Here is a 12,364-nt window from a genome sequence, read left to right on the forward strand (position 1 = left end):
TTTTTTTTTTTTTTTTTTTTTTTTTTTTCAAATCTCTCATCATTACAGCAAGCATCAGCTGAACTTTCTCACACAGCATCCACGTATGTAAGTCCCTGAGCCTCTGCTAAAGGTCTTTTTGAGCCAAAACTCTGTATCTCTCTGGTCAGGAAACACCTGAAAACATGCAGTTCCCTACAGGAACTTGTTTACATAGTTTGAACCACGCAGGCAGGGCTGAGCACATTGCAACTCATTTCACCAACAGCGATTTAGAGTGTGTCTCTTCCAAAACACTCTGAGACCATGTTCTCACCACTGTGACAGAGACAAGGGCCAGCACACTGTCAGGGTTGACTTGATTACACATCTTAATCCTGCTGGGCAGCTATGAGCTGATCTTGAGTTGGCATTTATGACTGAACTGCTGAAAAAAAAGCCCTTTGGAGGTGTCCCGAATCCTGCAAACCTTCCTCATACCTCTTTGAAGAGACTAGGCAGGTTCAATCAGCTTTGCTTCCTCAATGCCTCTGTGTACACTGGATCCTTCCCTACCTGATCCTTCCCTTCCCTTCTCAGTCATGGGTGGGCTGCACTCATGGTGACCATGGTGCTTTGACATCATGCTGGTGGCAATGACAAACAGTGCCTACAACCAACAGTGTCAAAGGCAGTGGAAGTAGCTGGGTTTTTTCGGCTTTGGTGTTCCATTTTTGTTTGTTTGGTTGGTTGGTTTATTAGATCAAATCCCTTTTTTCATTGTTTCCTTCAAATCCTTGTGGAGAGGCATGGTGAACTTCAACCAAATAAGTAAATGAGTGCATATTTTTGTTTGGTGTTATACTTTTTTGACTGGTAATTTTTAGTTTGCCATGCTGCCAACTTCTTAAAAGTTAAACAATTTCCTTCAGGAATAGAATTAATCCTCATTATTGTCTTAGCTGTCTGTTGCACGTACTGACAAGCAGAAGCCATGCCTGACTTTTTTTTTTTCTTTTTTGTATATGAGAATCCCATTTTGTATTGCAATCTATGATCAAAACATGTATATGAGATAAAAGTGCCCTAATACACTAAAATGACATATAGTAGCCCATTAAATATAGTAGAGAGAGTGATTAATACTTCATTTCTTGCATATGTAGCACTGCAGCTTTGGAAGTATCTATATGAAGTATTTCACACATGCATAATTTTCAGTAATCCTGGTGTAGCTTGGAAAACAGGTGAAATGTGATTTAAAAAGTCTCCTTGGAAAGACATGTACACTACTCTGAGGCAATCTCCTTTACTTAAAATTTCATTTTACCATTCCCACAGAAAGAGAAAGAACACACTCTATAAGAAAAACTGTTATAAGCTGGCAGTTGTAGAACCAAATCTGCCCTACATTATAAATTGCATTTTCTATTGCTTGACATACCTAAAAATGAAAGGCATGTGGCTAAACTACTCTCCCATGATTAATCCAGTACTTAAAGACATAAAGAAAATAGCAGAATAGCTCCTAACAAAGATATTACAACAAATTATTCGTGATTTTTCTTTCAAGCAAATGAAAGAAAATCCTGGGCTCTATGTTTTGACAAAGCTGATAAAAAATAATTGTTTGAGACAATAAATACTCCTACAGAGGACATTGTGTTTCCTACATCTTGACTTTTTATCAGGAGAACACTAAAGCTGCCTGGAGGCCCTTCAAATAGATGACATATAGGCCTAAATAGATGTGCTTAATGTTGTCTAAATCATAGGAAAGTACTGAGACAACTGGAAATCTCACCACCTCCAAGTGCTCCCATAAACACATAAAACCCAGCTATAACTTGGGTAATCTCCTCAGTCTTTTCAGGGCTGTTGTACTGTTCTGAGGTGTGTAGGTATTAAGCTTTAATCCAGCCTAGTCAACTGCAGGGGGAATGAAAATATTTCATAAAACACTTGAAGGTGAGCAAGGGTGGGAAGGAGAGACGGACTTGCCTACAGCACAGGGAGCGTTGGATTTATCCTAGTTGGCCCAGGAGATGTCCTGAGACCCTGAAAGACATGTTTTCAGATCCACCACACATGGAGAAGCACCTCCTGGATTCCTGCTGAGTCTTCCCCTCACTGTGAAGCTCTTCTTCTGAGTATCTTTTATCTGCCATTTAGAGACATTAACAAAGCGCTCTGTCTCACAAAGAAATAACACTAAAAATAATGAAGCCTGGCTTCCTAGGGGCTTGAGTTTCTTGGCTGATTACAAGCACTGATTGAAGCTCTTTCCAATCACAACTGATACCTCCTATAACATTTTTTCTCATGTGCGTTTTTAGGTCTTTTAGATATATATAGTACAGTCTTTCATTTTTCATTACTCTTCTGTGGGGTCTTCAGCTGCCTTTTGTCATGCAACAAAATTAAAACAGAGCCCTCGCTCCTCCTGGCATATTTGTTTGAAATCTTCACTGGAAGAATGATTGAGGGACACACATAAACATAGGTACACTCCCATACCTCTGCATGATCAGAGAAATCTCACTTCCCACAGACATCAGGCTGAAATAACGGACACCCTGACGAATCTGTGATGTACACACACCCACACGTGTGTCTGTACCACCAAAAGAGAAGCGAACGAGTGAGAAACGGCTCTTCAGGTGTGACCCTATGTCATTGTGGTCTGTCAAAAGGCACGGAGGACAAGTCAGGGGATGTTATTTGGGATGTATTTACTGATAGCCCATCAGTACCGAGGCTGGAATTAGCCAGCGTTACACCAGCAACCACGTAAAACTAGACCTTCACAGCGCGAAAAATATGAGAGTTCAGGCCACATATTTATGATGAACTCTAGGAGCGTGTGACAAGCCTGACTCTTTTCCCATTCACACAAATGGACTTATTGATTTGCTTTTGGACCAGGTTGGCACAAGCGGGAAGAAAATGAAGCCCAGTTGCTTTATAACACCTGTGATAAAATCAAAGGCGAGGCGGCTGCTGCGGCGCGGTGACAATGTTCTTGGCTGCCTTACCCTCTTAGAAATCTGAGGAGTGGGAAGGAGAGTATGATGAAAGATTTAAGAAAAAGGAGCACGAATATGAAATTTTCTTGCCAAAACAAATATATGTGGATTTGCAACATGTCTGGAATGGAGCCAAGCAGATTTTACATAAAGTTCATTAATCTGTGTTCTTGCTTACACAAGCCTATGTACTAAAATGCTTGTTATAAAAAACTGCGTAAAGACATGCAATTCAACAGCGGATAACTTTATCACTTAGTATTCACTTAGTATGAAGTACATTAAATTTATTTGCTCAGTTTGGTTTCCTTCCTTTTTTTTGCATGGACCTGAACGTTTTCCTCTCCTACTTGACTGCAGTCAAGTGGCATCTGCAGAGACATGCCTGCCTTCAGGACAAAATGAACACTGATATTTTCAGAAATAAGAAATTATGTTTCTCACAGAAAAGAGACAGTTTTAAATGCTGTTGAATTTTTCAGCAAGGAAAAATTCTTATCAGGCAATCTTTTAAAAACTAGTTCTTTCTCAGGATGGAAGAATTTCCCCTTCTTACTGAGCCAATGATTTCAGGAGTCTTTAAGGAATAACCTTAAGCTACAGGTTTCAAAGATTAAATGCTGAGAAGCCTGAACTTAAAAACATGTTTTGAAAATATATAAAACCAGAAGTTTTTATAAATAATAATGAAAAAATTATCAAAAAATTTGCAGAACTTTTGAGGGCAGCATCCTGTACTGAGAAATGGAAAGATCTACTTAGGTTTTGTTTTTTTTTTTTTTTTTTTTTTTTTTGACCAAATTGGATTTTGGTTCAGCTCAGGTTTTGCAGGTGCTGCTGGTAATTCCCTGGCCTGGCGAGCGGGGATGGGTGTGCGGGGTGGTGGGTCGTTGCCTTGGCTTCTAGCCCAGGGGTTGGTACAGATAGAACCTCTCTCTTGGAGCACGGCATTGCCACCCAACTGCTTGCAGCCCAGCAGAAGGCAACCAGCCTTACCCTGCCCCGCGGGGACAGAGAAACCTTCCAGAGGGTCTCTCACAAACCTCGCTGCCCCAGCCCTCTTATGCGGATGCTGCCAACCTCAGAGAGAAGTCACTCTGGTTTCTACTTGCTCCTGGGTCTCAGTCAAGGCCACTGGGTATCTCTGGTTCCTACCCCCGTGAAATATGTGGGGTCAAGGCAAAAGTTACACCCTTAGTTCTGCACGCCATGACTGCGAGAAACTCTGTGTCCAGTGACAACGGCTCAGGCAGTCATCAGTACGAAGCACATTTTATTTAAACGTTCTTGCAAGAACAGGTGACCCAGCAAGCAGGCACACCATGTTTTGGTGGGTTTTGTTTTAATTCCCTATTCCCGGCTGAACTTTCCCTCCTGTTTCCCCACTGGCTGGGTACCCCCGGAGGTCACAGCCCATCAGAGACACCTAAGACTCCTTAGCTTTGTCCCGCCCCTGTTTACTCCTCCTCATCACTCCACCCATATCAATTACATCACTTATTTATTCCCATTTTCAGTAATATTCCTGGTTTGCCAGTCTCAGTTAAACGTTCATCCTCTCCAAGGATGCTGTTCTGGCATAGACTGGTTCCTCCTTTGTTAAGGGATGAGCACTCTTGCATGTCTCCTGGAAAGCCTTTGTATTGTTAATCATGCCCTAGCTGCCTCTTTGCAGACTGGACAAGTGGTTCTTCTGCAAAAACTGGCCATGTTGTTCCTTTGCAAAAGCAATATCTAAATTTTTCTTACAAGACCATGCAATAAGCGAGAAATGAGAGTGCCAGGCCCTGTCTGTGCAATCGGAGTGGAGGAGAAGGTGGGTATCTGGGACACGGTATGGAGCAGAGACAAATGAAAAGCTGATGTGCCCTTACTAAACTTAGCTAAAGAGGAAAGAAGAGGGTGCCGGGAGGTACAAAACAAAATGCCATGCTGCTTTTGTAATTGCCTGGTTGGACAAAAGAATTCCCTCCTACAGGGTGACCCTCTCTTGCAGCTCCAGCAAGGAAGTGCAATACAAACTGGGGAACTGGGTTTTATGAATAAGCCCATTGTTTATATTGCATTACCATTTTATGCTACTACAATTATTGCATAATTACCCACTTGTGCATACTCATGTCCTTCTTGCTGTCACAGTCCTTGTAGCATGGGACCACCTCTATCAAACATTCCTTTGCTCTAATGATGCCCAAAAGTGTTTTGCTCTTTGGCAATCAGCCTCTCCACTAAATTTCTTAGTACTTAAGGCTTGTTTATCTAAAGGCCTACAGAAACTTGCTCACATAGTTTGTTATCACTAATGTATTACGGAATCACAGAATCACATGGGGTTGGGCTAATGTATTACAGAATCACAGAATCACATGGGGTTGGAAGGGACCTCTGGAGATCACCTAGTCCAACCCCCTGCCAAAGCAGGTCCCACCCAGAGCAGGTTGCACAGGAACGTGTCCAGGTGGGTTTGAATGTCTCCAGAGAAGGAGACTCCACCACCTCCCTGGGCAGCCTCTGCCAGGGCTCTGCCACCCTCACAGGAAAGAAGTTCCTCCTCATATTTAGGTGGAACTTCTTATATTCAAGTTTGTGCCCATTTCCTCTTGTCCTGTCCCTGGGCACCACTGAAAAAAAGACCGACCCCATCCTCCTGACACCCACCCTTTAAGTATTTATAAGCATTGCAAGTATTGGTGACAGGCAGCAGTAAACCACTTTGATCCCAGTCCTCAGGTGCTGTAACTTGCCTGAGGTGGATGGCTGAGCCACTTCCATCATTGATCAAGCAGTTTGTAGTAGATCATTATAATTAAACACCTTTGAAGTGCCAAGTTATGTGAGGCTCTGGTGCAGTTCAGGTTGTAGAATTCAAACAAAATTTTTAATATACTCATTTTTATGTGATATCATGCTGTTTAATGGAAATGGGTTTTTTTTGCACGTTCAAATTTGTCCTGGTGGGGCTGCTCCATTTGGGAAAAGCACCTGGAGGGAAATCATCCAGAGCTGAGAACCTGTCCTCCCTCCTGATTTAATCTTAATCTCACGTTTTCCTAGCAAGTCATGGGCTCTGCATCTCCCAGTGGAGATATAGACCCAGCCTTGTTGCTGAACTGGGGTGATCTGCAGCACTTTGCCAGCATGACACACAAAGCAGCTCAGCCAAGCATGAGAAGAGCAGTCCTGAGCTAGGTAGCCTGAACCTGTGCCTTCAGCACACTGCCACCACCAGAGTTAGACCATTCCAGTAATCCCACCATGGCAGGGTCACCTCAACAGTTTAGTAAAGTAAAATAAATAGCTGGAAGCCACCTTTGCAACTGTGTCTCCGGGGCTGTACTCAGTAGTCACTATGAGTTTGGGAGGAAGTTTTGTCCGGCCTCTAATTTGAGAGCCCACCCCATCTACAACATCAAGTCAGTGCATTGACTGTTTCATTGGCCGTGCTCTCCCTGAGGGGAACACATTTTGCAGAAATCTTGGAAAGAAGAAGAGAGTATATGGATCTAAACAGTGATGTCAAAAGAATCATTTTTTTTGGGGGGGGTCACCCCCATTTTTTGTTTTAGAGTATGCAGGGACAACCCCCCACCCCCTTCCACCCCCCCAATTTGGACTGCAATAAGCACCTGTAAAGGTGACACACTCAAATTCCTGTCCCTACCTTTTCTTCCTAAAAAACAGCTTTCAAAACCCAAAGCCAATATACATTTGAATCTAAACAGAATAAAAATGAAGTCAAAACATTGACATCTATAAAATATCCCACGAAAAATAAAAATGTTTAAAATGTTGCAGTTCCACTCTGCTAGCACTGTAACAAAGAACAGAATGGCTCAAACCTTGGAAGTTACCAAATAAACAGGTTTTAATAAAGGTAGACTGGGAAGCAGTGAGGGAGGCCTCAAAATATGTAGATTTAACTATTCTCCCTGAAAACTTTGGTTTCTGTCTGTATTTTTGAGGGATGAAGTTTGTAGGGAGGAAAAGGTGGTTCTGAGCCCCCAACCCTCATGCTGGGCCCGTTGCTGGGGTTTTTGCTTTGGACCAGCTCTGGTCTGGTCCTCTGAGCTTAATTGCAATTAGCGGCGGGGTTGTTGAGCGTATTGAAGAGCAGCCCAGACTGGATGTCCCCAGCCTGGTGTGTGCTGTGAACCACGGCCTGGGACATGGGGGAGGGCAGCAGATGCAGCTCCCAAGTCAGCTCCTGCTCTGAAATACAACACTAACGCAGGCAGCACACTTCATTAATAATTTCTCAACACAATGTAGACCCCTTATACAGTTCTCTTTTCTGCCTGTAACTAAGAGAAGTAATTTAAAACCGCGCCATCTGCCTAAAATTATACAAATATGAAAAGTACTTAAAATACTTGTATAAGAAAATTCCAATAAGGAGGAAGAAAGTACAGGAATGGTCAATTTCGCAATGACTATTGGAGTATTTTGGTGTGTTGTTACAGTACTATTTCATGCTAGTCTAAATCATTTCTATTAACAAATTTAGGTGTTCAGGAAGGCGACATCTAAAAAAGAATTTACATCTTCCACTAATTGCATCATTTTATAAAGTCTCAACATAGTCTGAGTGACAGTTTGTGTTTGCAGATTTAGAGGGGATATGAAATTTTCCTATATCAAAGCTGAAGAACAGTTCTGACAGCTGCAAATGTTCTCTGAATTAATAATGTTGAGCTGGTATAAGACAATATTTAAGAAAAATCCATTTCTTTCTGCAGCATTGAAGCCCTTTGTGTATAAAATATTAAACAGGATTAAAATTGGTATGCTGCTTGAATGGGAAGAGAAAACATGAAATCCACATATGAATCCAAAAGTGAAAAGAATCATTAGTTCCAACTGTTATTAGTGTTGGGGTCAATGAAACACCCTTGCACTTGCTGCTAAAATTCAAACCAGAATTTTGGCTCTGGAAAGAAATTCCACTCTCTAGCTTCATCATTTAAAACCCACTGACCAATTCTTATTTGCAGAAGTTTTCTCCACTTCTTTAACTATGGCAAACACCTCTGGAAGATTAAATAAACTTACCTGCTATGTAAGCTCTCTGATACCAACTGACTAATCCCAAGTTCTAGTTTGCCCTAACTTTACAAGTACAAATCCTTCCCTATGTCTCAGTGCTTCCTTATGCCAGCAATTAGTGACTAGTAGGTTGCATAATGTCAATACAAAACAAGGAGACGTGACCTGGCTTTGGATGTTTTTGCCTAGCAAGGAGAAAGGCTGGCCTAAAATTTTATCAGGAGGCTTAAAAATTTAAGTTCAAGCCCACCCGAACATCTCAGGTTGACAGTTTAGCCATTCTGTTCCCCATTCCCACCTGCAGAAGTGAGAAGAAACCTGTGGCTTGTCTGTATAAAACTCACCTGTGCACCCAACCTTCTGCAGTCCCCCCCAGGCAATCCAGCGCTTCCCCAGCTGGTGAGATGCTGTTTGTGGTGGAGCAGGAGAGACTTCAAGAGCTGCAGAGAGGTCCTCTGCCCAGAGCAGGGTGCAGAAACCCTGACAGCCTCACTGGCATTTATCTAGTGGAAGCCGGGGCAAGCGTACGGGGGAGGGTGGGACGAGGGGATGTTGCAAGCCTTCTCTGTCTGTGCAGGGTGAAAGAACTTCCCATCAAAGTCTCAGGGAAAGTCCCAGCCCTTGTATTTACAGCTGAGGTGAAGCTGTGGTTGCGTTTGTCATGCTGGCACTGACTTAACCCCTGGCTATTGGCCAGAGCTAAGGTTTGGCTGCATTTCCCAGCTCTTGGAAGACTAACCGGAGAGTTGCAGAAGGCAAGAATGTTGTAGAAGCACAACAGCAACTGTTGAGCAGCAACAGCAACAGGAGAGCTGCTTTTTTTTTTTTTGTGTCATGGCTCTCCTGTGTCATTCCAGCTGTGGGTAGGGACAGTAAGAATGTCCCATCAGGGTGAAAGGAATTTGGCATGGGGATGGTTGAAAGCACCTATCTCTGAGACTCTCTAGATGTTGTTGGCAGCTGCAATGATCCTGGGGAGCTGGAGCCAGCGTTGGATACGTACTGAGAAACGCGTCTTTAAGGGATAAACCTCTGGGAGGATGCAAAGCACTTGGTGTTACACATTTGTTTGGAATGGGACATAATTCAAAACAGATGTTTTGTGCACCAAGAGGTCACTGGACTGGGTCATAGTCCAGATCAGAGAAAGGGGCTAAAAGAATCCCACAAGCTCTGAGATTTTATAAGAGGTCTGGAAAATGAATTGAAGGGGATTTAAATAATATTGCACTCTAGATCTGCAAGCAATGTCTGCCAGTAAGGAGGAAGAAGGTAAAAATATAAATTTTTTACATTCACTTTTTTTTTCGGAAGACTTACTGGAAACTAACTAGGAAAACACACTATAAGAAGGAAAAGGCATAGAGAACATCAAACATAGACGTAATCTTTAAAAAAAGAAAGGAGAAGAAAAGTTTTATTTGGAACAATCTGACTGCACTAGGGCTGAAGAAACTGTATTTTGGAGCTTGTGTTCTAGAGAAGAGATCAGATCATGTCTGAGATTTTGGGCAGGAACAGCCCATGCCACTTGTGCACGGTGACAAAGAGCATAAGCCAGTGTGATGCCTGAACCACTGGAAAAGATCCAGGAACTGGAAAAAGTTGATATGGCTTCAGAAGCTTGCAGGAGTCAGCAAGGTGTGCACGGCACGGGCACAGAAAATGACCTGGCTTAGGACTTCGTACAGCAGCTCAGGGCCACCAAGTCGGTGGGGATCTGTGGGGTTAAACACTATAGTATTCCTTCTCAGGTGACCTGTTAACTAGCACGCTGCCAAAAATAGTCTTGCACTTAAATTAAAACCTACAGGGAGTGTAAAGGAAGATGTTTGACACGTGGAGCTTAAAACCATAAGGCTAACCCTACAGAAGATGTATGAGGAATAAATGCACAAATTCATAATTGATGGAAAATAAGGGCCAGTGCTATGCCCTTCAGAGCATCGAGGTGATCTAAGCATCTAGATCCTGTGTTACAAAACAAAATGCCATGCTGCTTTTGTAATTGCCTGGTTGGACAAAAGAATTCCCTCCTACAGGGTGACCCTCTCTTGCAGCTCCAGCAAGGAAGTGCAATACAAACTGGGGAACTGGGTTTTATGAATAAGCCCATTGTTTATATTGCATTACCATTTTATGCTACTACAATTATTGCATAATTACCCACTTGTGCATACTCATGTCCTTCTTGCTGTCACAGTCCTTGTAGCATGGGACCACCTCTATCAAACATTCCTTTGCTCTAATGATGCCCAAAAGTGTTTTGCTCTTTGGCAATCAGCCTCTCCACTAAATTTCTTAGTACTTAAGGCTTGTTTATCTAAAGGCCTACAGAAACTTGCTCACATAGTTTGTTATCACTAATGTATTACGGAATCACAGAATCACATGGGGTTGGAAGGGACCTCTGGAGATCATCCAGTCCAACCCCCTGCCAGAGCAGGTCCACCCAGAGCAGGTCGCACAGGAACGTGTCCAGGTGGATTTTGAATGTCTCCAGAGAAGGAGACTCCACCACCTCTCTGGGCAGCCTCTGCCAGGGCTCTGCCACCCTCAAAGTGAAGAAGTTCCTCCTCATGTTGAGGTGGAACTTCTTATATTCAAGTTTGTGCCCATTTCCTCTTGTCCTGTCTCTGGGCACCACTGAAAAAAAGACCGACCCCATCCTCCTGACACCCACCCTTTAAGTATTTATAAGCATTGCAAGTATTGGTGACAGGCAGCAGTAAACCACTTTGATCCCAGTCCTCAGGTGCTGTAACTTGCCTGAGGTGGATGGCTGAGCCACTTCCATCATTGATCAAGCAGTTTGTAGTAGATCATTATAATTAAACACCTTTGAAGTGCCAAGTTATGTGAGGCTCTGGTGCAGTTCAGGTTGTAGAATTCAAACAAAATTTTTAATATACTCATTTTTATGTGATATCATGCTGTTTAATGGAAATGGGTTTTTTTTGCACGTTCAAATTTGTCCTGGTGGGGCTGCTCCATTTGGGAAAAGCACCTGGAGGGAAATCATCCAGAGCTGAGAACCTGTCCTCCCTCCTGATTTAATCTTAATCTCACGTTTTCCTAGCAAGTCATGGGCTCTGCATCTCCCAGTGGAGATATAGACCCAGCCTTGTTGCTGAACTGGGGTGATCTGCAGCACTTTGCCAGCATGACACACAAAGCAGCTCAGCCAAGCATGAGAAGAGCAGTCCTGAGCTAGGTAGCCTGAACCTGTGCCTTCAGCACACTGCCACCACCAGAGTTAGACCATTCCAGTAATCCCACCATGGCAGGGTCACCTCAACAGTTTAGTAAAGTAAAATAAATAGCTGGAAGCCACCTTTGCAACTGTGTCTCCGGGGCTGTACTCAGTAGTCACTATGAGTTTGGGAGGAAGTTTTGTCCGGCCTCTAATTAATGCTTTTCCTGGTGGCTATTCCTGCTCTGGCATCACTGGGGCTTCGCTGAACTGCCACCCGCCACTGGCCACAGCCCAGCTGGACCACCCTGCCCCAACCCCAGCAGCAGACAGGAGACAGCTGTCAGCAGCAGCCCAGAAGATGCTCCATGAGGACATTTGAGAGCCCACCCCATCTACAACATCAAGTCAGTGCATTGACTGTTTCATTGGCCGTGCTCTCCCTGAGGGGAACACATTTTGCAGAAATCTTGGAAAGAAGAAGAGAGTATATGGATCTAAACAGTGATGTCAAAAGAATCATTTTTTTTGGGGGGGGTCACCCCCATTTTTTGTTTTAGAGTATGCAGGGACAACCCGGGGGGGGGGTCACCTCCATTTTTTGTTTTAGAGTATGCAGGGACAACCCCCCACCCCCTTCCACCCCCCCAATTTGGACTGCAATAAGCACCTGTAAAGGTGACACACTCAAATTCCTGTCCCTACCTTTTCTTCCTAAAAAACAGCTTTCAAAACCCAAAGCCAATATACATTTAAATCTAAACAGAATAAAAATGAAGTCAAAACATTGACATCTATAAAATATCCCACGAAAAATAAAAATGTTTAAAATGTTGCAGTTCCACTCTGCTAGCACTGTAACAAAGAACAGAATGGCTCAAACCTTGGAAGTTACCAAATAAACAGGTTTTAATAAAGGTAGACTGGGAAGCAGTGAGGGAGGCCTCAAAATATGTAGATTTAACTATTCTCCCTGAAAACTTTGGTTTCTGTCTGTATTTTTGAGGGATGAAGTTTGTAGGGAGGAAAAGGTGGTTCTGAGCCCCCAGCCCTCATGCTGGGCCCGTTGCTGGGGTTTTTGCTTTGGACCAGCTCTGGTCTGGTCCTCTGAGCTTAATTGCAATTAGTGGCGGGGGTGGTTGGT

General features: G+C 43.3%; 1 protein-coding gene across 1 annotated transcript in view; it reads right to left on the bottom strand.

Moving 5' to 3' along the window:
- The window catches only part of STEAP4 (STEAP4 metalloreductase), a 22,436-nt gene extending 13,938 nt beyond the window's left edge, over positions 1 to 8,498 (bottom strand). The window contains exon 1 of the mRNA XM_014952941.1: positions 8,372 to 8,498. The gene's annotated coding sequence lies outside the window, so the exon portion shown is untranslated. The remainder of the gene's footprint in view (positions 1 to 8,371) is intronic.
- Between the last annotated feature and the right edge of the window lie 3,866 nt (positions 8,499 to 12,364).

The sequence above is a fragment of the Calidris pugnax genome, unplaced genomic scaffold, assembly GCF_001431845.1.
Source record: "Calidris pugnax isolate Ruff unplaced genomic scaffold, ASM143184v1 scaffold181, whole genome shotgun sequence".
NCBI lineage: Eukaryota > Metazoa > Chordata > Aves > Charadriiformes > Scolopacidae > Calidris > Calidris pugnax.